Below are 26,641 nucleotides of genomic sequence, written 5' to 3' on the forward strand. Positions count from 1 at the left end.
ATTACCATTGTGTGTGACATTTAATAGTTGCTGCATCCTTCGCAAAATTTTATTTTGATAAAATGGTACTAAGTAGTCAATAAACATTACTAAGTTCTTAAATTTGCTTTGTTATAGCAATGAGTTTGCAAATACTGCTAACTTCTTCATGGAGGACCAAGATTAAATATTCAATTTTTTCTTCTTTTTATGTAGAATAGTATCTAACTATAATGGAAATTTTTTCTTAAGGCTCCACGTGGTGTGATTCGAAATGCTTATACCTCAAAAAGTGCATGGAAGAGTCACAGGGGCACTTCCTTCCTGCTCTCATTTTTATCAAGAAATGCAGCAAATGAATTTTTGGTGAAATGAAAAAAGGTTGAAATGTTAGAATCAGTATCTGACTGGAACTAATTGTAGAATAAAACTTAGATATACAAATTATTATTTTTAATTGTTATTACCTTTATTAAAAATTTTAAGTTAGGTTTTAAGCTTTTGACATTATAATGCTGAAACAACAATATATTCTTAACATCCCTTAGCACTGTCAGATGCTAGATTACTCCTACAGGCACTGTGTTTCATATTTAGAATATTAAATTAATGCTTTTAGCTAAATAACATAATTTCAAAATAAAAAGCACATAAAGAGATTTATGTGTTTATATGCATTTGAAAGTGAATATTTAGACATTAATACTAAATACAAAGGATATCCCCTTCTGTATTACTGACACTATTTCATCAATTAGATAGTGGGAATACAAATTATAAGTCCTTGTTCATATTTAAATTCAGGAATTTTAGAAATGATATTGAAGGCATTGGCTAGTTTGTTCTTCAAGGCCAGATCCAAATCGGAGAGGAGATTTTAGGCATATAAGAAGACCAACACAGAAATATTAAGCACTCCAGCTTTAATTTACCTTTTTAAATGATTTGTGAAGCTTGATTCAGGCAAGGATACTGTGTATTGGGATATGTTTAAAGAAGAAAGAGTAAATTTTAACATAACATTTCTAAATAACTATTTTTACAGGAGAAACTCATGATGAAGGACCAGTGATTAAATTGTCAATGACATTGGCACTGGGTTAAAGTTTTATCCTTGATGCATTTCATGAAGTTTTATTCCACATAAGATGCTAGATAAGTGAATCATACCAGACATACTTCTCTAATATGAACTAGTTCTCTTGGGAGGCACAGCCATTCAGAAAGCACTTATGGTAAGCCAAATAAGCAAACCCCAAAAGACATTTTTGGTGTTTTTAAATAATTGTAATATCCTAAATCTATCTTCTCAAAGAAGGAGTACTTCAAAGTTATGTTTATATGACAGTTAAATTGTTACATAAATTTTGAAAATTGTAGCTGAGTTAATATTTCTGTAGATAAACTAATGCTATTAGTGAATACATTTAGGACATACAATTCAGCATTTGGAAAAAAAAATCATGAATTGGCTTGTTAGATGGGGATTTCTTTGATGTTATAAAAGGAGTACTGGAAATGGTAAGATGGCAGATAAAAGGAAGGATGCACATCCCGCCAGCTCCTCAACGATAGACTTAAAAAGCCTAAGATGGCTTTTTAGCAAGGTGGTAAATAAGGGAATGAACTGAAGATTAATACTGAAGTGTTAAAAAAAACAAAAACAAACAGAAAAACTGAAGAGTCATAGAAGTCAGAAGTACAAATCTAAGAAATAATACATTACAGAAGTGCCAGCTTGGGCGCCATCCTGGCTGCCATCAGCAGTAGCAAAGAGCCAAGGTTAGCATAGACAGAAAAATGGTGACATGGCTGGCAGATAAAGAAATTGAAAAATAATGAAGAATTGACTTGGGCTAACCTGAGGATTAGAGTGTAAGTCTGATTTTAATAGTTATAGCATAGGTAGGGAAAGTGAATTAGTGAAAGAAAATCCAAAAATAGCTCCCATGGGAGCAGAGTCATTTGGGGCACAGAAAATGGTTGCCAGGCTCCTGAGGAAAGCTACAGTGGCAGTGCTCTCCACTGGCAGGGAAAGCATGTGCTCACCCTTCTAGTCAGAGTAGTCTGCCACTGAATCCCAGCTGACAGAGAAAACATGGCATTTCTGCAGCCAGGAAAATGTGTGCTCTTGGTACCAAAGCAGCTGCCTCCCATATTCCTGTACCTGAGGAAGGCACATGCATGTGTGGCCCCTGCTGTACTCCCACTGCCTACGGAATTTCCCCAACAGGAGACAGGAGATCAGAAACCCCTGAAGCTAACCAAAAATTCTCAGAAGGCAACTGAAGCAGAGAGGCTGAAATAGGCACAAAGAAAAATCTGACAGTCAGGTTCTGGATTCCAAGGATGATAGATATCTCCCACTGTGGCTGGTGCTTCAGCAACTACACAGGAGCATCAGCAATCTAGGGCAGAGTCCCCATATTTCATATTCATAGTGGTGAAGGTGATGAGGCAGGAGCAAAGCACAGGTAGTCAGTATAGATAATAAGTGATCAGGTTGGAAAGATGGCTGCTAATTATCAAAGGAAAAGAAATAGAATGTCAACACCTCCTGAGCACTTCCCCCCTCTCAACCAGTTACCAACACATTCAGGGAATTGCTCCCTGTAACAAAGGAGTTGCTAATGAGTACCCCCTGCGTGGCTCTTTTCCTGCACTTTGGGCAGATTCTGAGGATAATGAGGGATACTCCTGGGCAGCTTTATGCCTCCCTTTTGGTCACTTAGGAAAGATTGGAGGAGGTGGGGGAGGAAAGGAAACCTGAGATTTATAAAGGGGCCAGACCCCGCCCCCCATGAAGTCCACAATCTCTGTTCTGTCCCTTAAATAAAAATTGTTTTCTAGGCTTACCTCTGCATTTCTCAGGTGTTTAATATTCAACACCCTGGAAATGAGGACCTGATTTCCCAGATGGGTATCAGTGAAACCTGTAGAGGTTTTGTCCCTAATACACTAAAATTATATTTCACCAGAGACCCTAAAGATGCAGACATCCTGCTGAGACTGGCATCCACCTTCCATGGGGTGTGTACAGCAACTCTCAAACACCCATGCACAGAGTGCAGAAATTCCATCCAGACTAAAACTGAATTACTGCTGTCTCCAATTTAGGACTCTGCAATACGCCTAGCACAGAAAGACACAATTTGTCAACATCCAAATTGTGACACCCCACCATACCCTGGTGAAGCTGGGGGACAAAAGTCAGTCAGTGTAGGTAATGAATGATTGGTTCAGAAAGAATAGGGCTGATTCAGGAGGAAATAAAATGTTAATACCTTAAAGGACATTTCCCACTCCTCTACTTGTTGTCAAGAATACCTTCCTCCAGGAAAGGGTTCCTCCCTGCAGGGAGTTGTAGGAGTTGTTAACAAGTAACCTCCTGGGTGGCTCCTTTCCTGCCCATTTGGGCAGACACAAAGAGGCACCTCTGGAAGGCTTCTTTCTAAAGTTTTGTCACTAAGATAAAGGGAGGAGAGAGCATGAGAACAACTGAAATCTAAAAAGTTTGAAAGGGGCAAGACACCCCCACTTCCTTGGACAGGCAGCTCTGGGGCCCCTTCTCTGTGAAGAAGTCTATATCTGCTCTATCCTTTAAATAAAACTTGCTTTCTATGCTTGCCTTGGTGTTTCTCAGGTGTTCAATTTTCAACATCTGGGGAAAGGGAACTTGTGTTTAATTTTCAACATCTGGGGGACCCAAACTTGGCCTTGATTCATTCTCATCATCAGTATCACTGTGAGCCTGGAAGCTGAGTGGTACTACAACCAGCTTTGCCTCCTAGCCACATAGTCTGGCAGCTAAAAGAAAAACACAGAGGAATTAAGTTACAACCTTGATCCTCAACCCAAGGGTCCAAAGCCAAATGTAAGAGAATGAAAATCCATCTCCAACAATAGATTTGACAATCATGGTATTAATAAGCCCTTTATTCCTCAGCAAGATTTTAAATTGAAAAAAAATTTTCCTTTCCTCATTACTATTGCTTTTCTTTTCTTCATACTCTCATTTTAATCTATTTTTTTCTTCTTCTTTCTTTAAAATTTTAACATTTAAAAATTTTTAAACACAATTTCCTTGTAAAGTATTAATTTTTACCTTTTTTTTGTTTTTTGTTTTTTGTTTTGGTGCATGTATGTGGATGTTTTTGTGTGGATGGATTCACTATGCAAACAGGTTCAATAATATATACATATTTATATAAGGTTTATCTTCACATTAATTTCTTCCTTCTGTACCTGTTTATTATTTAGCCTTGATTTGTTTTAGGTAGGGTTCAAGAATATGTGGGTTTGAAATATTTTGATCTTATAGTTGCTGGTTTGTCCATACTTTGGTTCACATTTCTCTTATTTCCCCTTCATCACTCTCTTTCCACAGTAACAGTGACGTTTTCCTATTCCCGGGTCTACTCTTCCTTTATTTTATTACTTTCTGTAAATCTTTTATTCCTTCTTATTTATAGCCAACATCTGCTACTTACCACCTGCCTCTCCTTTGATAACTTTTAAAAAATATTTCAAACTTTATCTCACCTTCACACCTTCTTTTTCTTTGCTTAAGAAACTGTAATTCTACTAAATAGTAGAATTATATAATTAATGTAATTCATACCCCATTCATATGGTTATGATTATTAAAACAGTGGATAATATGGTAGGTACTTGATGTTGAATGCCTGATCTACTGCAGTTTTGTATTGCTAGTACTAATTTTAAATGCTGACCCCACCATTACTATATAGATGGCAAACAGTGTCAAAATAGAGACTGGATATTTATCTCCATTCTGAACAACTGCCACTGATATTAGTGCTACTCCTGGCTGCCCCCTCTGAGAGGGGTAAAAAGTGGACTAGACACTTTAAGATGACAGAGTAGAGATCTTCCTGCTGAGAAACACAACTCATCTAAGCAATAGCAAGTTTCACCTCACACTATGATCTAGCCCCACCTGAGCCTAAACTTTACTTCAACAAAAAGAGTTGGGGAAACAAAATTCCCAAATGCAAAATCGGGTCTCAAGGAGAAACCACCAGAAGGGAACTCAGACCCCCTCCCTTGACATCTACTCATATACTAACAACAGAGAAATCCTAGAATATGTCTAGAAAGAACTACACACATAAGGAGACACATATAGAAGAGGAAGGTGAATCCATCTCAATTGATGCACAAATCCAGTACCTCTGAAAACATGAGGAAACAGGCAAAAAAAAAAAAAAAAAAAAAAAAAAATCTCCTCCCCAAATTCATAATCCTCCAAGAAAGGATCCTAATTATATAGAAGAATATAAAATTCCAGAGAAAACTTATGAAAAAAAAACCCTGATTATTAAAAAGTTCAATGAACTAAAAGAAGATCTAAAAAATGAATTAAGAGTGCAAATTCAGGAGTTGAAAGACCATTATAATAAAGAAATAGAAATACTGAAAAGAAAAAACTAGAACTCCTAGAAATGAAAGACATAATGATTCAAATTAAAAATTCACCTGAAAGCTTCATCAGCAGATTAAATTTCATAGAGAATAGAACGTTAGTGCCTGAAGACAGAACCTCAGACATTGAAGACAGGATAAATGAATTTGAGTATAGAGAGTACAGCAAAGAAGAGGAAAAATAGAACATGATCAGGATATATAGGAACTCTGGGAAACCAACAAGAGACCAAATCTAAGAATCATTAGGATAGAAGAGAATATGGAGACATAAGCTAAAGGCATTAAGAATGTTTTCAATGAGATAATTACAGAAAACTTTTCCCATATCAGAAAGGAGATAGACATCCTCAAAAGGAGAATTAAGGACCTAAAATAGACCTGGTCAGAAAAGAAGCTTTCTAAGACACATCATAATCAAAATGCCTAACACAGAAAATAAAGAATATTTAATGCCACAAGAGAGAAACATCAGGTCATATTTAGAGGCAAACAAATAAGGCTCTCACTTCTGACTTCTCAACTCAAACACTAAAATCAAGGAGAACCTGGAATGAGATATTTCATACTCTAAAAGAAAACAATTCCCAACCAAGAGGAAATAAAATAATTTCCATAACAAAGATAAACTAAAAGAATTCATGACAACCAAGCCAGCACAACTTCTCAAAGAAAAACTGCAGAGAAACCAACAAACAAATCCCAAAACTTCCAAATAGGTACACATCAAAAGAAGACTAATTATCTAAGTTATCTAAATGAGAATTAAACAGAACAAAAAAATCAAAGTGGTAGTAAACCAAACACAAACACATATCCATAACAGTGGATATAAATGATTTCAACTCCCCAATTAAAAGACATAGATTAGCAGAATGGATCAAGAGACAAGATTTAATTATATGCTGACTATAAGAGACTGATTTCACAGGCAAGGACACTCACAGCCTAAAGAAAAGAGAATAGAATAAAACATTCCATGAAAATGGAGTCCATAAACAAGCCAGAGTAGCTATTCTTATATCTGAAAAAGATGATTTCAAGCAGAAAACCAATCAAAATAGACAAAGAAGGACATTATATCTCAATAAATGGGAAAATGCAAGAAGAAACTATAACAATAGTAAATGTATATGCCCCAATTGTCAGCATGCCCGATTACTTAAAAAAAATACCCAACATTAAACCCCAGTTACACCACAATACAATAATTCTGGATGACTTCAACATACCCATATTACCAATAAATGGCTCATCAAAGCATAAAATCAATACAAATATAGCCAACCTAAATAATATTATAATATTAATAGCAACCTATATAATATTATATTATGTCAAATGAACATAATATACATCTACAGAATATTCCACTCTGAAAATGGCTGGATTTACCTTCTTCTCAACAATTTACTGAATCTTTTCCAAAATAGATTATATTTTATGTCACAATATCAATCCTAGCAAATAAAAAAAAAGATGTATTTCCCTGCAACCTGTTAGATAATTATGTAATGAAACTAGAAATTAACAGTAAGAGCATAATAATAAAAATCCTATAAACATATGAGGGTTAAACAATACTCATTAAAATAAATAATGGATCAAGAATAAATGAGAGAAGAAATTAATAAATTCTTAGAAACAAATGAAAACAAACACAACATATCAAAATCTCTGGAACAATATGAAAACAGAACTAAGAGGAAAACTTATTGCATTGAGTGACCACATTAAAAAACAGAGAGATCCCAAATAAATAAGCTTATGCTCAACCACGAGGCCTTAGAAAAAGATCAAACTAACTTTAAAATCAGTAGAAGAGGGGAAATAATAAAGATCAAAACTGAAAATGATGAAATTGAGAATGAAAAAATATACAGGATCAATGCAACAAAGAGTTCGTTCATCCAACAAATAAGATTGACAAACCCTAGCCAAACTAACTGAGGTGGGGGAGGGAGGTGGAAGAGAGAAAGATCCAAATCAACAAAATTAGAGATAAAAAGGAGATATCACCACAGATACTTCTGAAATCCAGAGCATCATTGGAAACTATTTTGAAAATATATACACCAAGAAACTGCAAATTGACAAATTTCTAAACACATATGACCTACTCAAATTGAACTAGAAAGACATAGAAAACTTAAATAGACTATTATCATCTAATGAAATTACAGTATTTAAAAGCCTACCGACAAAGAAAAGCTCAGGACCAGATGGGTTCTCTGAGTTCTAGTAGACCTTTACAGAAAAATTAACACCAGTCTTCCTCAAATTATTCTATGTAATTGAAAGTGAAGGAACACTCCCAAATGCATTCTATGAGGTCCGTATATCCCTGATACCAAAACCAGATAAAGACACATCTTGGATAGAAAACTACAGGCCAATCTTCCTGGTGAACATAGATGCAAAAATCCTTACTAAAATATTAGCAAGCCACATTCAAAAATGTGAAGATGATACACCATGACCAAGAGGGATTCATCCCAGGCATACAAGTTTGGTTGAAAATATGCAAGTCAATAAATGTAATTTGCCACATAAATAGAATTAAGAACGAGAACTATATGATAAACTCAATAGACATAGAAAAGGCCTTTAGCAGAATACAGCAATCATTCATGTTAAAATGCTGGAAAAACTACAGACAGAAGAAAATTACCTTAACATTATAAAGACTAGATATTACAAACCCAAGTCAACATTTTACTGAATGGAAAAACCTGAAAGCTTTTTCTCTAAAATCAGGAACAAGAAAATAATGTCCACTTTAACCATTTTTATTCCATGAGGCTCTTGAAACTCTAGTCAGAACAATCAGACAAGAGGAGGAAATTAAAGATTTACAAATAGTGAAAAGAAAAAGTCAAACTACCACTGTTTGCTGATGATAAAATATTATATCTAGAAGACCCAAAAATTCCACCAGAAGACTCCTACAGTTGATAAATAAATTTAGCAAAGTAGCAGGATACAAGATAAATAATTGTAAACCAATAGTTTTAAATAAAACCATCCCTTTAACAATATCCTCTAAAACAAACCTGAAAATTAAGATCTAACCAAGGTAGTAAAAGATCTCTACAGTGAAAATTATGAAACACTGAAGAAAGAAATTGAAGATGACCTCAGAAGAAAGAAATTGAAGATGACCTCCCATGTTTTTGGATAGGCAGAATCAATATTTTCAAAATAGACATACTACCAAAAGCAATATACAGAATCAATGAAATACCCATCAAAGTACCAATGACATTCTTTATAGAAGTGGAAAAAATAGTTCTTAAATTAATTTGGAAGAATAAGAGACCATAATGGTCAAAGCAATTTTGAATGAGAAAGGTGATTCGGTATGCATTGAAGTGTCTGACCTCAAATTGTACTACAAAGATAGAATAGCAAAACCAAGATGGCATCAATACAGACATGAAGACAAACGGAATAGAAGATACAGAGAAAAACTCACTTACGGTCATCTGATACTTGGTAAAGGTGCCAAAATTATATGTTAGAGGAGGATCCAAATGGGGGGCCTGAGAGAGGCAGCATTCTGTGTTGCTCCATGACCTGGGACTCAAGTAGTGAACATACTGCTTCTTTGTGAGCAATATTCCTGCTCCTGCATGGGCATCATGGCCACTGTGCCCATCCAGTGATCCAGGACTCAGCATCAAAGTAGGTCTCCCAATTACTTGCCCATGCAGGATTACTGGGTACCTGAGTGGGACCATCAACATACGCTCAGAACATTCAGCCACCCACCAAGCAAAAATCACCCATGCCACTCCCACTCAGGACACCCCACAGCTTCCCACCCAGTAATTCCGGCCACCAATCCTGTGTGGATCCCCATCTACCAACATGAGGTTCCCCTGGTGGCTGCCACCTTGGGAATCATCAGCAACAGACATAGTCCTCTACTCGAAGTAGCCTGCCTGCACCAAGGAACTTCATGCAGGCTCTGAAGTCAGCCAACACTGAAAGCCACAGGGCTTGTCTCTGAACTCATCATCCAAAGCCATCACTCGGCTCCCCCCACCTGACCCAACGCCCCACCTCTAAAAGCAGGCACCTCCATCTTGGGTCACCTTCACCAATATCTTCCAGGTACCCAGCTTCTAACTCCCCCCTCTTCCCAGTAGGCACTAACCCAGCACAGTGATACCCCTGTTACCTTCACCATCCTAAGGACAGAGATACCAGTTAACAACAGATGACCCCACCTATTAGATGAGAAAGGAAGCAGGAAAGACATGGATCTTCAATCAAAACGAGCCCTGTGTCTTCCTTCAAGATTTTCTTTTTTTTTTTCTCTCTCTCTCTCTCCATTCTCCCACCCTCATATTCCCAACATATGTGAAGCCAAGTACTTTGCATGAATTGGGATTTTAAGGACTAGGATGCCTGAATAGTATATTATAGTTTTGTTGTATATTCTTTTTATTATTCTTTTGTATATTTCTTTCCCACCAATTTATTCTATTTTAACTTTTTTTAAATCTTTCTTAATATATATGTGTGTTTGCTTTAGGTACTCTACTGTCTTTCCCACTTACCTGTCTACCCCAAATTACTTTCTCTCCCTTCTCCTGCTACTAATCTTCCTCTTTATATTTCTCTTTCACACTTCCTAAGATATAGCAACTCTACATCCTCACCTCCTACCTCCTCAGCATATCATCCTACTCCTTACCCCTGGTTCTATATCTTCCATCAGAAACTGTAAACCCTTTTACAAACATACTGAGTATTCTGTAAATAATAATTGAATTCACCATTTATGTACAGTGTGACCAAACTGTAAATGTCTTAATAGCAAACATTTGTTTTTAAGGTGTATATTGTTCATATTGTGATCTGATAAGTCTGTCACATCAAAGGAGAGGTAGTGGATCCCTACAGGGGCACTATAAGACTATAATATAAAAATGGTAATGCTTAGGATCCACAGTGCTAGAAGGGAAGAAACACAAGCAATATAAAAAGACAAGGGAAGAAAATGCCCCAAACAAATCAAGACACCACATTATTAAAATTCATGGCCAGCACAGCAGAAGAAATGAGAAGAGAAGGAGTTCAGGATGTACATAATTAAAATGATCTACAAATTAAAGAATGATATAAAAAGAAAATACAATCAACAAAATATCATTTTTAACAAAAAGCTACATAAACAAATACAGGAAGAAAATGATTACTTCAATAGGGAGATAGAGGTCAAAACAACAACAACAACAAAAAAAAAAAAAACCCAGAAATCCTTGAAATGAAAGAAACAATAAACCAAATTAAAAGTTCAACTGAAAGCATCACCAACAAATTAGATCACTTGGAAGATAGGACCTCAGACAATGAAGACAAAATATATAATCTTGGAAAGAATGTAGACCACACAGTGAAAATGGTAAGAAGTAATGAGCAGAACATTCAAGAAATATGAGATACCATACAAAGACCAAATTTAAAAATTATTGGGATAGAAGAAGGAATAGAATTCCAAACCAAAGGAATAAGCAATCTAATCAATGAAATAATATAAGAAAAAATTCTAAACATGAAGAATGAATTGGAAAACCAAATTCAAGAGTCTTACAGGATGCCAAATGAACAAAATCACAACATATCCACACCAAGCCACATTATAATGAAAATTCCTAACGTACAGAATAAGGAGAGAATATTAAAAATCATTAGAGAAAGAAATCAGATTACATATAGGGGGAAACCAATTAGATTATGTGCAAATTTTTCAACCCAGACCCTGAAAGCTAGAAGATCCTTGAACAACAAATATCAAGCTCGTGAAGAAAATAGATGGCAACCAAGAATCTTATATCCAGCAAAATTAAGCTTTAGATTTGATGATGAAATAAAAACCTTCCATTATAAACAAAAGTTAAAAGAATATACAACTCGAAAGCCTGCACTACACAACATCCTTGGCAAAATATTTTATGAAGAAGAATTGAAAAACAACAAAGAAAATCAGCAAAGGGAGATATTACACTACAGTGAAAACTAATCAAAGGAGAAACCAAGTCAATTTAAATACCAAAATTAAACAAAATGACTGGGAGTACAAATTATGTCTCAATGATAACCCTCAATTTTAATGGCCTAAACTCACCAATCAAAAGACATAGACTGGCAGATTGGATTTTAAAAAAAGACCTGACAATATGCTGCCTCCAAGAGACTCCTCTCATAGGAAAAGACATACACAGACTGAATGTGAAAGTTTGGGAAGAACATACCACTCACATGACTTTGTAAGCAAGCAAGGGTTTCCATCCTTATATCAAATAAAGTAGACTTCAAGACAAAGTTAATCAAAGGGGATAAATAGGTTACTTCATACTGCTTAAAGGAACCATTCATCAACAAGATATAACAATAATAAATTTATATGCTCTAAACAATGGAGTATCTATGTTCATCAAACAAACTCTTTTCAAGTTCAACAGTCAGACAAACCACAAAAAGATAATTGTAACTTTAACACGCATCTTTCTCCACTGGATAGATCTTCCAAAAAAAAAAAAAAGCTGAAAAAAGAAAGTATAGAACACAATAATACAATCAATAACTTTTACTTAACTGACATATATAGAATATTTAATCCTTCAGTGAGCGAATACACTTTCTTCTCAGCAGCACATGGATCCTTCTCTAAAATATATCATATATTATGCCACAAAGCATCTCTTAGTGAATATAAAAAAGTAGAGATACTATACTGCATTATATCAGATCACAATGGAATGAAATTAGAGATCAATGATAAAATAAAAAATAAAAGATACTCCAACACCTGCAGTAAATCATATGCTAGTGAATGAACAATGGGTTGCAAAAGACATCAAGGAGGAAATTAAAAGATTCTTAGAAATGAATGAGAACACTGATACAACATATCAAAATCTCTAGGACACTATGAAGGCAGTACTAAGAGGAAAGTTCATTGCATGGAGTTCATTTCTTAAAAGAAGAAAAAGTCAACAAATAAATGACTTAACATTACATCTCAAAGCCCTAGAAAAAGAACAAATCAATACCAAAAACTGTGGAAGACAGGAAAACATTAAAATCAGAGCTGAAATCAATGAAATTGAAACAAAAGAAATAATTGAAAAAATTGACAAAACAAAATGTTGGTTCTTTTAAAAAAATAAATAAAATTGACAAACACTTAACTATACTAATGAAGAGAAGAAGAGAGAAAACCTCTCAGAAGGTGATGTACAATAAATCAACAAATATATTTTAAAAAATGTTCAACATCTCTAGCAATTAGAGAAATGAAAATCAAAACTACTCTTAAGATTTCATCTCAATCCAGTCAGGATGGCAGGTATTAAGAATACAAACAACAATAAGTGTTGGTGAGGATGTGGGGAAAAAGGGCACACATTTACATTCCTGGTGGGACTGCAAAATGGCATAGCCAATATGGAAAGCAACATGAATATTTCTTGGAAAACTTAAAATGGAACCACCATTTGACCCAGCTATCCCACTCCTCAATTTATACTCAAAGGACTTAAAAAGAGCATACTACAGGGACCCAGCTACATCAATGTTTATTGCAGCACAATTCACAATTGCTAAACTATGGAACCAATCTAAATGCCTATCATTAAAAAAATGGATAAAGAAAATGTTGTGTATATACACAATGGAATATTACTCAGCAATAAAAGAGAATAAAATCATAATATTTGCATGTCAATGGATAGATTTGGAGGATATAATGCTAAGTGAAGTTAGCCAATTCCAAGAAACCAAATGCTGAATGTTTTCTCTGATATAAGTAGGCTGATTCATAGTGGGTTTGGGAGGGGGAGCATGGGAAGATTAGATGAACTCTAGATGGGGCAAAAGGGAGTAATACATTCTGCTGTCATATATAACAAATTAGAATAAAAAATAAAAGTAAAAAATATATATGTTAAAGAAAATATATCCTTTATAACAAATGATGCTAGGAAAATTTGATATATACATGTATTAAATGAAATTATATACATAAATATCACTCTACATAAGTCAAATTAAAATGGATCAAAGACTTAGGAATTAGAACAGAAATCTTGTAATTCCTAAAAGAAAACACAGAGTCAGCACTCCATCAAACAGGTTCAGGTAGTGGCATCCTCAACAAGACTGCTAAAGCTCTAGAAATAAAACTAAGAATCAATAAGTAGAATGCCATCACATTAAAAAGCTTCTGCATAGCAAAGTAAATGATTAAGAAAGTGAACAGAGAGTCTATGGAATGAGAAAAAAAATCTTTGCCTGTTACGTATTGGCAGGGGATTCATATCTAGTATCCATTTATGGGCTGTGTGGACTATGTTGTGCATCCTAGCCTATTGAGGGGATAAGTCTGGAATTAGGAACTTCCTGTGGAACTCCTCACAGGGATTGATCACCTGATGCAGCTGAACTTCCCTCTCAAGCTCTGCCAAAGATCCAGCATAGCACCTGAGATCCCTGTGACCTGAGAAGATGCCAATCAACCTGCTGACTAGCAGATCTCATGATGCAAGACTCCACCCTTGAAACCTTATCCCTGCCTTTGATGTACCTCCTTAAATAAACCACCAGGGCCTTCTTTTCTTTGTCTAGTTCCAGTACCCATGTGGACTAGATCTAACAGGGGCTTCACTATTGTAAATATATTTTTGGCTATTTGTGTTTTGTTTTTCAGTGATTATTTGAGAACTTTAAGTTTTAGGGTAGCTTACATCCTCCTGGACAGGAAGAAGAACCACCAATGAAATGCTAGTCATTACCCCCATTAATCTAGGGTATATTAAAAATTCAAAAATTAATGTCAAAACCCCCCTAAATAACCCAATCATTAAATGAGCAAAATAATTAAACAGAAATTTCTCAGAAAGAAGAAACATAAATGGCCAGTAAACCTATGAGGGAAAAAAGGTGTTCAACATTTTTAGCAATCAGGGAAATGAAAATCATAGCTACGCTAAGATTTCATCTCACTCCAAACAGAATCGCAATTATCAAGAATAAAATAATAATAAGTGTTGGCAAGAATGTGGGGGAAAATGTAGACTTATACATTGTTGGTAGGATTGCAAATTAGTGCAACCACTTTGGAAAGCAGTGTGCAGATTCCTCAAAACACTAGGAATGGAGATACCATATGACCCAGCTTTCCCCACACCTTTGTGTCTATCCAAAAGAACCAAATTGGCATACTGTAGCAATATAGCCACTACCATGTTTATAGCAACATAAATTATGTTTACAGCAACATAATTTATAGCAACATAATTCCCAGTAGCCAGATTATAGAATCAACCCATTGGTTCCACAGTGTAGCTATTGTGAATTGTGCTGCTATGAAAGTTGATGTGACTGTGTCCTTAAGGCATGCTGTTTTTAAATCCGTTGGGTATAAACCAAGGAGAGGGATAGCTGGGTCAAATGGTGGTTCCATTCCCAATTTTCCAAGAAATCTCCTTACTGTATTCCATATTGGCTGCACAAACTTGCAGTCCCACCAGCAGTGTATGAGTGCAACTTTTCCCCCCACATCCTCGCCAACACTTATTGTTTGTGTGCATAATAGCTGCCATTCTGACTGGAGTGAGATGAAATCTTAGAGTGGTTTTGATTTGCATTTCTCTAATTGCTAGTGATGATGAACATTTTTTCAGGTATTTGTTGATTGATTGTACATCATGTTCTGAGAAGTGACTCTTCAGGTCCTTGGCCCATTTAAAAATATGGCATATATACACAATGGAATATTACTCAGCAAAAAAAAGAGAATAAAATCATGGCATTTGCAGGTAAATGGATAGAATTAGATAAAATAATGCTAAGTGAAGTTAGCCAATCCTCCAAAACACAAATGCCAAATGTTTTCTTTGATATAAGGAGGCTGATTCATAGTGGGATAGGGAGCAGGAGCATGGGAGGAATAGATGAACTCTAGATAAGGCATAGAGGTTGGAGAGGAAGGAAAGGGGCATGGGGTTATTAATGATGGTGAAATGTGATGATAATTATTATCCAAAGTATAGGTACAAAGACATGAATTATTGTGAAAATACTATGCATACAGCCAGAGATATGAAAAATTGTGCTCTATATGTGTAATAAGATTTGTCATGCATTCCGCTGTCATTCACACACACACACACACACACACACACACACACACACACACATATATATATATATATATATATATATGAATGGGTCAAGAAAATGTGGTATATATACACAATAGAGTTTTACTCAGTCATAAAGCAGAATTAAATAATGGCATTTGCTGGTAAAGGAATAGAAATATATATAAAAAATCATACTTGTGTGAAATAAGCCAATGATCCAATGTTTTCTCTAGACATTTTGCTAAAGCAAAATATGGGAAAGGCAGCAATGGGGCACTGGATAGGATAATAGGGAAGATCAGTGGAGTAGGGGAACTGGAGGGAAGAAAGAAGAGAAAGGGAAAGAAATATAGAATGAATCTAATAGATCATGTATATATACATATGTAAATGTACCAAAGAGAATTTCACTTTTATGCATATGTAGAAACTACCAATAAAAAATAAATAAAGGAATAAAAGGAAGATCAGTAGAGGAAAGGAGAGAGAAAAGGGGAGGGGCAGAGGGCAGGAAAAGGGAGGGGAAAGGAGATTGAAATCAAATTACTTGTATGAATAATTTTGTCAAAAGGAACCAAACTACTATATATAATTTTAACACTCTAATAAAACAAGATTTGACCCCCCCAAAAAAATAAAAATAAAAGAGGATACTGTACATCTCTGTGTTTGAATTTTGCTGAGAGTCTATTTTTTGTGGGGGAAAGAAGAAGCTGAATGTTCAAATACCTTGAAAATCTTAAAATTATAAAATCATCCTAAAGATAATTTAAAATAACTATAAGTACTTTTAAGTAATTATGGATAGTTTTAAAGATAATTTGGTGGAGTTTGGAAAATAATGCTTAATTGGCAAAGAATAATTAGTGCTGTGATAAGATGATACTACATTTTTATTTTGTGTATCATCAATGAATACTCACAAAAGTCTTGTGTTAGAGATTATTTTCCACATTATTTTCAGATATGAGACTGAAAACTAATGGTTGCCTGAATGAATTCTAAAAATCCTTACCACTAATATATTTTGGAATCAAAGTTCAACATAATCTTAAATTCTGAATTTCAATTATTTACCATGATAGGATAATATTAGTAGATGACATTCTTCAAATACATAGTACCTGTCAGGCACTGGTATAGTTTTACATATTAACTCATTTAATTCTTATGCTTATATTCCTACTTTATGTATAAGTAAAATTGAGCCACAACACATAGTCATTGTACAGTATTATTGCAAGTACTATTTCAATAAACATATATGCTTATTATTCTTTTCAAGTTTAGGGAGTCATGTGTTTGCACATTTATTTTACGTCTTTTGTCACCTTATTGATGGGTTCTAGGTGATAAAAACAATTAACATTTATTGAATACATACTGTTTGCCAAGAAATATGTTAAATGCTTAATTAAGCTCATCTCATTTTATCTCCATAGGAATCCCACCAGATATTTTGAATAACCACATAACACTGGTAAAAAACTGATTAAAGAATTTAACAAATGCATACTAGGGTATCCAGCTATTAAGTGAAAAACTCTCAGTTTTAGACACAAACTCTCTTACTCCATAGATGTAACATAGAGACTCTTTTAATGAGAAAGAAGTGTGAAAAGACTTGGGGGATTCCAATTTAGTTTGCTGGAAAGAAATTTTCAAATTCACAAAGCAGAGATAAGAATACACCCTCAATTTTAAGTAAATCAACAATAACAATAAACAAATTAAAAATCTAGCCTTATAACTCTAATATATTATGATTAATTTTAAGTAATAAAAACCCATAGTACTTAGTTTATTAAATGCTACATTAAAACTTTGCATTATTTATCAGACATGCCAATTTCTAGAGTTTTCTGTCAATAAATTTTAGGATACCTAAGATTTGACAAAATATGTAAATTTTATGTAATATATGAACAATTTTGGCCTAGGTTATCAGAAACACTTTCTTGAAAAACTAGATTGCTTCTTATCCATTTAGGAAAAATGTAAATAATGCTTAAATTTTTTTTTGAACTCAGTTCTTTCAAGAGTGTCAAGCTTATCATCTTGGAAACACAGCTCTTATTATAATTGCAGGCAATGCTTTTGGAAAAAAATGTAGACTGCTTCAGTGAAACTTAGCATATTCCAAATTCTCAATAAATAACTAATGAATATCTAAATGCTGCAATAGAAAGTAATTACCGGATAGACTGTTTGCTGTTAGATTTTGCCTTAGCTCAATAATATCCAAGCCTTCTCAGTGTCTTTCAATGTTTAGATAATTTCTGACAAAGCAGATCTAAAACACAGGGAAAGCTGCATGCCAGACAATGATAGGTAATCTATCAACCCATCCCATGATTAAACTATGTAAATTTGTTTTATAATGTGATATAAAATGGCAATAACTAATTGATTGATTTAAAAAATATTTATGAGCAATTATTTACAAGATACTATTACTATATTGGAATGGGTGTTTGAAATGATAAATAAAACAAATATGGTCTTCCCTCACTGATTTTATATTCTGGTTTCTTACATTCACTTTATATATATATATATATATATATATATATATATATATATATATATATATATATAATTTCTTATACCTTTATTTTATTTATTTATTTTTATGTGATACTGAGGATTGAACCCAGAGCCTCACACATGCTTGGCAAGTGCTCAACCACTGAGCAACAACCCCAGCCCTGCATATTCTGGTTTCTTATTTTTTTTAACCCCTATTTAATGCCCCTGTAATCTAATCAGTTCACCCAAGTTTGCATGGGCTAACCTCGTGATAATCATGGCTGGTGGTACATGACTGGATGAGGTGGGTCTCTGAGGCATGCCCTTGGGGATTTTATTTTTCCCTCTGGATCCTTTATTTCTCTTTCTCTCCTTTCCAAATGTCATGAGCTGAATAGTTTTCTCCACCATACCCTCCTTCCAGTATGTTCTGCCTCACCTTGGGGCCATACCAATGAAGTTAGTTGGTCACAGATTGAACCTCCGAAACTAGGAACCCCAAATAAACTTCTCTTCCTCTCAAATGCTCTTATTTGGTATTTTGGTCACAACAATGAAAGGCTAACATACATTCTATAATCTCTTCTATGCATTTTCCTTTAGGTCTTCTAGACCCTATTTTAAGAAGCTTTAAGGAAATTCAAGTGGGTATAATACTATGGCACAAAATCCTGATTATCTCCCAATGTTCATCTTTCCTTGCTTTCTATAAAAGTATCCCTGATTTTCAGCAAGGTATAGAGCATCTGGAGTAAGACAGTGATCCTAAGTGTCAGTGCCATAAGATTAAGTTCTGGTAAAAGCTTGTATGTGGAAGTAGAGTAGGTAATATATAGGAAGTGTCATTGCATATGGGAAGATTGTCCATCTTTGGTCCTGTTTGTTTTTAATTTCTGGCAAGAATGGAGAATTAATTGCCTGAAATGTCAGCCGTCATTCTGTGTCATCAGGGGACTCTCTACTCTCCCAGTTCTCCCAAACTCTAGCAGGCTGATAAGAGGGTACAACATGCTGTGTCATCTCAGACTTGCATAGATTGTTTCTTCAGTGTGAAAGAGAAATTACTGCTAAATAAACAGAAAGTGTATTGATGGATTTCATGGAATACAGTGTGTTAGGAAAAAAAATAACTGCTAATCACTACAGGGTTACTTTTTAGGTGATAAAATATTATATTAAAAATTGGTACTTGGGCTGGGGATGTGGCTCAAGTGGTAAAGCGCTTGCCTGGCATGCGCAGGGTGCTGGGTTCAATCCTCAGCACCACATAAAAATAAATATGTTGTGTCCACCGAAAACTGAAAAATAAATATTAAAAAATTCTCTCTCTCTCTCTCTCTCTCTCTCTCTCTTCCTTCTTCTCTCTTCTCTCTCTTTCTTTAAATAAAATTGGTGCTTATACAACTATGAAAACACAAATAAAAAGAACCGGATATTTTAAAAGGCATCAAAATGCTTAACTTATGGTGTGTTAATCACATCTAAATCAAACAATAAAACTAGTATTATTAAAAGCAGCTTATGTCACTCTATGGTTAATTTTGTCTCATATAATTTAGGAACATGTTTGTGAAGCCTATTTTCAAGGGGACTCAAATTTGTCTGAATTTCTAACTTCTTACTATGCATTAACACATCAGTAAATTTTAGGAGAAGTAAAAATAACAACAGAAAATGACAACATCTGTCTTCTACAGTCTAAAATCTACTCAGAATTAAGTAACACCAAGTCAAACCACTAACCTCCTAGGGATTTGTGTGTGTCTTTATTGTATAATTGAAAGTTACTTGAAATCTACTACATAACAAACAGTGTAATTAGAAATTTTTGAAATATGTTGATGATAATGTGGGGACGTACTGGGGAATAAAATCTGAAAAAAATATGATATATCCATGCATGGATATACCACAATGAATATATTTACATACATAATGTACTAATTAAAAGTTAATGATAACAATCAGTATAGTAGAAGAAGCGGATTAGGGAGAGAGAAGGAAGAAGGGGCAAGAGAAGGTAGGGAAGGCAGGGAATAAGACTGATCAAATTATGATATGTGTGTGTCCATTAGGACATAGAGTCCTACCATGTGTATAATTATAGTGCACCAAAAAAAAAAACAACACAAAAAAAACTGTTCACAGTAAGTATCATGTGCATAAAATTGAGTTCTGGTAAAAGTTCTGGTAAATTTTGTATTTTAACCTGTTGTTAATGGTGCCTTTTCTATTCTTGTAACTTAATATATACCTGTATTTAAATTGTGCTTGTAAATTATAAAGTATCAAAACCTCTTAATAAAGTTGTATCCCATTAAAAAGTTATAAAATAGTGATTACAAAACTTTTTTATGGAAAACCCACAAGAAATAGCTTTTAGGAATAGGGTTTATGTCTCTCAATCCAAAATTTGTATATCTTTATCCTCAACAGATTGACTCACGAACATCACTGTTCTGAAAAAAATGCATCTCCAAATTATTGGAACACGATTTTATAAAAATGCTTAATGTTGTATTGAAATAGATGGCAACAAAATCCTAAAACTACAAATGGGTGTATTACCCTCCAATGTCTTCTTCATGAGTGACACTGTCAAAATTTTTCAAAGTTGATATTCTGCTACGGTAATTGATAAAATTTTACTTAAATAATGATGCTCATCAAAAAAGTTACTATTATACAAATGCCTGTATACTAAAGGAGAAACAAATAATAAATTCTAATTCTGAAAATAATACAATGATCCTTTAGTTACTGGAAATAGTCACATTGAAAAACCTGTAAGAATGTGTGAAAGTTCACAGAATTGGTTTAACCTTAATGTAAATTAATCAGTAACCATGGTAACATCCATTTTCATCTCACTTCAAGAATTTCACCAGCAGAGATAAACTTAGAGACTGTCTTATGATTGCCTTTGTGACAATTAGATCCTTACCCCTCCCTGTCTAAAAGGAGATAGTAGGTTTTAGATGTTACTGGTTTCCTTCAAGCTTACTTTCTATGGTTGGCTACTTCAATAAAGTCCAGGAATGTACACATTCTTCTTTTGTTTGTGTTACTATACTTTTTTTGCCAGTCATCAACTCAGAGGCAAGTCAGACATATAGTGATGTCTCTCAAATGCATATACAAGTCAACTGTGATTTTGGATAAAATTAGATTCTCACTGGTAGCTTTGGACTTGTTTAGAAATGCAGCCTCTCAGAAACAGGGATCTGAATCTTCACTTTAACAATCCAGGCAAGCTATTTAAAGCTTTCCAAACCACAGTTTCTTTATCACTAAACAGGTAGTCCTAAGATAATGAATGTGAAATGTCCCCTTCTTTCTCACCTTAATTTCTCATCTGCTCAAATTTGCTCCATCTCAATTATATGATGTTTCATAAAATCTCCTCTCGCTTCTATTCTTTACACGAGACAGTTGCAAGTTGCTACAATCTTCCATATTTCTTTCTTTTTTGCTATGGTTGCACCACAATTACTTATCCATTATTTTCCTAATATCCACCTAAGTGAAATCTTTCTGACTTCCACACATTCTGGACCTTCTTCTCTCTCACACATTTTTAAGTGAATGAAATTAATTTGTGTGAATAATTTCAATGTTCCTATTCTTCACTTTAAAAATACACGTGCATCTTCATGCATTCCTCTTCTGTTATATTATTTCTAAGACACAGTTTCTTCCCTCCTTGCATTCTTGTTTTGAAACCCTCTTGCTCACCCTGAATTACCATGTGTACTTTATGATTTTTCTAATGACAACCAATTTCTCATTCTCTAGTTGATCTTTCCTTTCAGCCTGTAATTTCAAGCCTTACCTCTCCGGGAGAACTTTGTCCTTGACTGTCCTAACTCTTCAGGCTCTCTTCCATTTTCCTCTTGGGTGAATACTGTACATTTACTTCTTATACCTAATGATATTTTTCTCACCCTAAAAACTCTAATGATACTCTTTACTGAATATCTCCAATGATGCTGGGACATCAATCCCAAGTTCCCTTTAAAGTCATCATCACCCTGGAGCATTTGCAGCATGCAGTGAACATTAAACACTTCTTCCTTCGTAAAAGTCACTTCTTCCAGAGATTCCATCACTGCCTTCTTGTCTATTCTTACATTTTTGTTTGTTTTCATACTTTGATGATATGTTCTTATTGCCTTTGCCTTGTTTTTCTTCCTTTTCAAGCATGTTTAAATGCAGACAATTTTTCTGCACATCTGTGCTCAGTGATAGACACAATGGACAGGGACACAGCTGTGCCTGGGAATTTTTAATGAATACATGAGTCAATACGTGAACATATTTTACAATCTTCTCCTCCTTTTTACATGTTCCTATTGAAACTTACCTTTAATAATTTGGTTTCAATTATCAGTTTTATAGGAAATATTTTCAAAACAACATTTCTAGATCTGACTATACTTCTTGGTTCAAGTTCTACTTTCTAAACTTCTGACTAGATAGTTCTGCCTGCACATTCCCCAATTGTCCTGAACGAAAAATACTCAAAACAAAATGTATCCCTTGATGTCAAAACCAATTTTGTTTTCTGGATTCTTACTTTCTGTCCCTAACTCTTTGAACAGTATATTAAAAATAATTTAGTTAGTCTCAGGGACGACATTATTTTTCATACTTCTTTGAGGTAAAAAGCATTTTATTCGTTCAACTACTTAAATATCATTTTTAAATTAGTGTTATGGCTTAGATATGTGGTATATCACAAAAAAAATCAGGCGGTATTATAGGATTATTCAGTGGTTAAATGATTAGATTATTAGATCTCTGACCTCATCAGTAGATTAATCAATTTGATGAATTAATAATTTGAATGGATTACTGAGTGGTCATTGTAGACAGTTGAGGTGTGACTACAGGAAGCATGCCACTGAGGCTGTGCCCCTGGGGATTATATTTTGTCATGGCTCCTTGCTCACTCTCTCTGCTTCCTGACGACCACAAGCTAAATAGCTTTCCTTCACACCAAACATTTCTACCATGATGCTCTGCCTCATCTTGGGCTCAGAAGAGTGGAGTTGGCTAACCATGGATGGAACCTCTGAAATCATGAGCCCAAAATAAATTTTTTTCCTCCTCTAAGTTGTTTTTTCCAGATACTTAGATCACAGTGACAAAAAGTTGACTAACACAAATAGTAAAACCTGTGAACATTTGCATGTTTTTCTATCACTTTCAGAGGCATTGATAAGTAGAAGGCATTTCTTGGATACCATGTTGATTTTTAGCCATTTGTACACACCTAAGCTATTCTGATGTATGCCTATCAAAAATAAAGGAAAAGAAAATGGATAGTCTTTAATCTCATTTCTGTAATCTCTGATTTCATTAGCATTTTGAGACTGAATACATTTTATTAGAATTAATATCCAAATATAATCTTATTCCTCTTTATCTGTCAATAAGTATTTATTGAATACCTAATATGTTTCTAAGTTCCATATCAGATACTGGGATGCATGAAGCACTAGCTCTTCCTATGATGCTAATATAAGGAAGTCAATCTATCATAGCAGTGTTGAATAACCCAAGATGAGGGAAAATATGTGAAAATATGTGTATATAAAAGACAAAGTATATGACACAAGTATCAATGCTGAACATAATGAAAGAGGAGAAATTTACAAAAAGAAAACCAATATTCCTTCAGGAATTAATCACTATTCTAGCTGCATTTTATCTGGTAATTTGTTCAGGTTTCTGTAATACTCATAATCAATAGTAATAGAATAGTTATAGTTGATAAGAGCAGTAATGTTGAAAGCAAGCACATGTAGAAATTGCATGTGTTCTAGGATTTTTCATAGGTTTTCCCATTTAATCCTCCTAAGAACTCTAAGTGGCAGGTACTTCTACTTTATCTATTTTATAAATAAATTAACTTAGGAACAGAGCAGTTAAATAACTTGCCCAAGGGCATGAATCTTGTTAAAAGAGGAGCCTGATAATGATATAGTTTTATATGCTTTTAGAATTTTTATGAGGTAATTTAGTTGAAGCACCCACTGCAGTGACTGATTCTGCATCTGCCCAATCAACAACAGTTTACTTCATTCCAACTAAGTACGAGTTACCTAATCTTCTCAAACTTCAGAGTACACCAGAATGGCCAGAGGGCTTGGACATACCCAGATGTATGAGTAATTTTCCTAGCTCTTCTGATTTAATAGGTTGGAAGTAGTACCCCCAAATCTGTATTTCTAACAAGTCTCCTAGTGAGGTAAATACTGCTGACCAAAGGACTTTGTGAACTCCTGACCTGGTGTTTGCTAAAGAGAATTACCTGTCTCCAGAAGCTGACTCCCAGTGTTAATTCTCAAAGACTGTTTTGAGAATAAGTAAAGATTTACACAAACAGAGTAAAAGAAGGACAAATACAGATACTAGTGAAATTATATAGTTACCTTGTGTGTATGTGCATGTGTGAACATATAACAACAAATTCCATCATTATGTATGACTATAACACACGGATAAAAAATGTAGAAAGGAGAGAAATAGACAAAAAAATAAAAATAAAAGGAAAAAAAGGAGAAAAATCATCAAGGAAATTTTTAATAAAAAGTCCCAGAACCAAAGAAAGCAAATTTCCAAATTAAAAGGGCTCACTAGGTAAATCAGAACAATGGACAAAATAGACTCAAAGCACAGTCTTGTGATATTTCAGAATATAGAGAACCAGATCTGAGTTAAAAAATAAAATTACACAAACACAATAAAAGAAGGAGGACAAATACAGATTGGATAGTAACATAAAAACATGTCGATATATATTATTTTCATGTTGAATAGTCAAGCCTGCTTAAAAAGAAGCATTTCTACTCCAGGTTTTTTAAAGATCAGGACACCAAAGACATTAAGGTTAAGTATTCTGGCAGAAGTTATATTAAAATCCTAGAGAAATGAAACTATAATTTAGAAATGTGAAATTTTCAGCATGCAACCCAGTTCATTTATCTACTTTGTATTCTTGCAGAATTAAAATAATCTGCCAAGGTTAAAAAGTGTGTCAAACTTCACCCCCAAAGGGAATCAGCAGAAGACCGAAGATACCTTCCTCTGAGATCTCTCTTTTCAACAAGAAACACTTCATCGTTGGCAGTATATACAGATGTATTAAATATGTTTTATAAAGGTCAGCTTGCTCTGAAACTTGAAATAAGAACTTGACATGATGGGTCTACAAATCCCACTAAATCTTATACAGCTCTAAAATATTTAAATGCAGAACATTCTTTGGAGACTATGAACAACAGATTTTATTCACAACATGGGCCTTCTATCCTTGCAATTTCTGTGGCTGAAAATCTCAGCAACTGCTGAAATATTCAGAAAGATGTGCTTTATCAAAAATAATTGTGATTTTGGTATAAACTGAATAAAAAATATTGAAGGAATAAAAAATAACAACAAAAAACCTACTGCATTTGTTCTCTAACTTGGGTTAAGGATACTCCTACAGCAACTTCAGGTAAATACCTATAAAATATCTATTAGTTATCAACCAAGTGTTATGCAAAAAGATGAATTATGGGACTTTACATTATGTTCATAATTCTGATTCTATGAAACTATAGTAAGTGTTATCTACTAGACTTTTAGTACTCGGTATTTTTCATTGCTTGACCACAGATAAACAAATTCATTGCTATTAGTAGAACAAAATTTGTGGATACCATTTATAGTAGGGTGTCCTGTTAAAACATACAAGGCAATAATTGCAATATGCTTATATTAATGAAGCATTTATTGTTTATATAAAATTAAACTTTAGAAAGGCATTTTGGCATTTTTTCCTAAACCTAGCAACATTTAAGCTTCTTCACTAGACTGTGGCTTTGCAGTTTAATACAAAATTCCTCTAGGTAAGTGGCACCTGCAAGATTCCCAATGGGTCAGTAATGAAGCAAGCTACTGGTTACCAAAATGTTCTCATCCGTGTTATGCTTGGAACATTTCCTCTGATTCCTGTTTTAGCACCTTTTTTTAAAAAAACTCTAAGATAGTCTAAAAAATAACTTGCAATATTTAACTGTTTCTTAAATATAAATTACATGTTACATTATATATGTTTATATAATATGTAATTACACATAATGTGTTTTATGTGAGCATTATAAAAAAAAAGGAAAGTAAGTTTTGTTTCCTAAATGTCTTTCCCTGTTTTAAAAGTTCTTTTGTTATTTTAAATTAGAATATAAGTTCTCTTTTTCTTGTATCATTTTTAGATATAGGAAAAAATCTACTGATACATAACAATTAAAGGAAATTGTGTTTCGGACTCTTCACTAAACTCATGGAAAGTGGGATTTTTCTCAGGTATTTAATCAGCAATCTATGTCAACATTGAGCACATCGTGTTCCAATGATACTTCAAACCCAGTCATATCAGCATTAAATAGATTTTAGGGTAATCATGACTAATATTTACAGTATAGCACTACAATTTATGAGTTATTGGGTTTACATTTAAATCTGAAATGCCATGAGTTGTAAGC

The 26,641-nt window shown here is 34.1% G+C and overlaps 1 protein-coding gene across 14 annotated transcripts in view; it reads right to left on the minus strand.

Annotated features, from left to right (window-relative positions):
* The window catches only part of Ptprd (protein tyrosine phosphatase receptor type D), a 2,207,759-nt gene that overhangs the window by 1,204,960 nt on the left and 976,158 nt on the right, over positions 1-26,641 (minus strand). The window lies entirely within an intron of this gene.

Source organism: Marmota monax, unplaced genomic scaffold (assembly GCF_021218885.2).
Source record: "Marmota monax isolate L192 unplaced genomic scaffold, Marmota_monax_Labrador192_F-V1.1 WCK01_AAM20220418_F8-fsc00124, whole genome shotgun sequence".
Lineage (NCBI taxonomy): Eukaryota > Metazoa > Chordata > Mammalia > Rodentia > Sciuridae > Marmota > Marmota monax.